Source organism: Gnatocerus cornutus, chromosome 2 (assembly GCF_029298725.1).
Source record: "Gnatocerus cornutus isolate USDA-ARS CGAHR chromosome 2, icGnaCorn1.1, whole genome shotgun sequence".
NCBI classification, from domain to species: Eukaryota; Metazoa; Arthropoda; class Insecta; order Coleoptera; family Tenebrionidae; genus Gnatocerus; species Gnatocerus cornutus.
The window spans coordinates 7,004,750-7,007,279 of record NC_142234.1 but is presented as its reverse complement, the minus strand read 5'-3'; the positions used below and the strand labels follow the sequence as shown (position 1 = coordinate 7,007,279).

The 2,530-nt window shown below is 30.6% G+C and overlaps 1 long non-coding RNA gene across 2 annotated transcripts; it reads left to right on the top strand.

Annotated features, from left to right (window-relative positions):
- Positions 1-1,357: 1,357 nt before the first annotated feature.
- On the top strand, positions 1,358-2,530 carry LOC148178426 (uncharacterized). 2 transcript variants are annotated; one of them, XR_015769654.1, is made up of 4 exons: positions 1,358-1,717; positions 1,771-2,069; positions 2,128-2,196; positions 2,250-2,530. It is a non-coding gene; the product is annotated as an uncharacterized LOC148178426 (long non-coding RNA). The 2 variants fall into 2 exon arrangements; XR_015769653.1 differs by having other exon boundaries at positions 1,771-2,196.

Below are 2,530 nucleotides of genomic sequence, written 5' to 3'. Positions count from 1 at the left end.
TTGCACTTTATGGACACCAGAAATCGTTAATTAACATCGACAAATCGACAATTTCACCAATTAAGACTTTTGTTACAATCTAAAGCGAACCAAGAGATAGATGTCATTTGGACACAAGATGTTGACAGATGGTTGTAAACGTAGTTCCCAATTTTGACGTAATAAAATTGGAAACTAACTTGATAAAACAGCATTTTTTTTTCAAATTTTGAAGACAATTTGCATTGAATCTAAAACGACAACTGAGATATTTTTAACACATTTATATTGAAAAAAAATTAAATTAGACGTTGATATCACAAATCCTCACAATTAACTAAAAATTACATTTTTAAGGCGTCGCGACGCCAAAATTATTAGTGATAAAAAACAAATCTTTGCGTCAGCTTCTAGAGCTTTGTCAACTATGAGCGTATGCAAATTTTCAAAATTTTATTTTTAAAATTAAAGACGATTTTGGGGGTGGACACAAGTGTTGCCGGACCCTGTATACATATTCAGGAACTATATAAAAATGTTAATTTAAAATTAGGAAAATATATGTAGTTATCATACATAATACAGTAGAACCTCGATTACCCGGGTGCGGATTATCCATGCAAGGGTGTTCGTTCGATTATCCGTTCCTCGATTATCCGTGCATTACAAAATACACACAAATCTAATACTAACTACTTTGAACTTATTTGCGTAACCCAAAAATTAGAATTTGGAAAAACAAAATTATCAGTGAATATTTTTGTTTTTGAATACTAGAGTTTGCAAACATTAACAAAAATGCTTGAAATACATTCTTTTGCAATGAAAATCTTCATAATTAAAGAAGCTGAAAACTCAAGTGGCAGAGAAAATTTGAGACCAAGAAAGAAATAAATGAAAGAATAAAAAACATATTTTAAAACCTTGCAAAATGCCAATTGCATACATACATATTATGATAATGCCTCTAAAGAAACATCAGTCAGAGTTTGATTTGTTGAAATTTTCTGAAAGGAATTAAAAAAACGAGTTTAGATACATCAATTATTCTTTGCAGATAATATTTTTTTAATTTTCAACTTGATCTTAGTTAAATAAAAAATTTCAAAAATTCCAATAATTATTCTACATAGTACATAATTCTAAAAAATGAATATGTTAGTGCTTCATGACTTCTTTTTGTAAATTTCTTAAATATTTTGTATATGTATAATGCCGAGTTAGCACAAAACTTCTATTGTTCATTTCTAAATTATTATTATTAATTTTAGTTTTAGGAGCGCCATCTATATTTACATTGTCCAAAGCTTACAGTATTCGGCGTCAGATGGCGCCCCCAACAAAAATTAAATAAGGTCACTAGATCAAAGTGTCTGTTTTATAAGGTACCGCTGTTAGTTTTCAGTGCGCAATTCAAGAGAGACAGACATAGTCCATAAATCAATGGGTTAGAACGAGACGCAAGATTCTAGGGAATTGTCATAAAATTGTTGACGTAAAATTTGTCATTGACAAAATTTAAGGTTATCTTAAAATTATTTGTTTAAAATACACTTAAATAAACCGTGGGTACAAAAAGAAAATAGGTTCCAACATTATAACAAACTATGTGAATACGTAAGAGGTGAGCGAACCGACATTAGAACCGATTCCATTTTAGCACGTTAAGGAGGTGCAACACTCAGAAACGGTCTCGGACTTCAAGCACTGTCTTTTCTAATCTCCAACGATTCGACTTGTATGCAGTAACGCCCTAATTAGAATATGCTATTAGCACTTATTATATTGTAGCTTCTCCCGACGATGTAGTAACAATGATGAGATGTTAAAGTAACTGAGAGAAAGCATTGCACAAATGGAAGTAGCAAATACATGAGCAGAAAATGAAGTACATGAGATATTTTAAAGAAAGAATTTACAAGTTTGAAGAAGTAGACATGTTTAAGATCTTGAATGAGTTTATGCAAAACAACTGCAACAAAATGAATATCAAGAACAAATATTAAGGTTATGGTAAAATCATTTACTTAAATCACCCTGAAATACAAAATTACATCTATTTTTAACACTACAGGAGACCATTTGAATACGTAAGGAGTAAACTAACATTTCGATCAATTCCATTGAAGTGCGAATAATGTATTTTAGTGCTTTGTTCGAGTTCTTGAGCCTCCAGCGTTGTATTTGGCAGTGTTTCAACGATTCGACGTGTATTCAGTAAGAGCATAAATGTAATTTGTTATAAATACTTTATATATTGTGTACTTTAGCGAAAATGTAGAATTATCATATCTAAAAAAAAACTGAGAGCAATGGAACATGGAAAATAGAAGGGGCACATATAGTGAGGAAATAAATGAGCAGTATATGAAAAGAAGAATTCTGAAACAACAACCACAAATGCAATCAAGAAGAAGTAAAGAATGTGGAAAGAAATTTGAGAACTTAAGATGAACAACACTGTATGCAGATTGTTGCAATGAAACCTTGAAATTTTCATATAAAGTAACAAGAACCAAGTGCAAGTTTATAAATGAATAATGAGACTGAT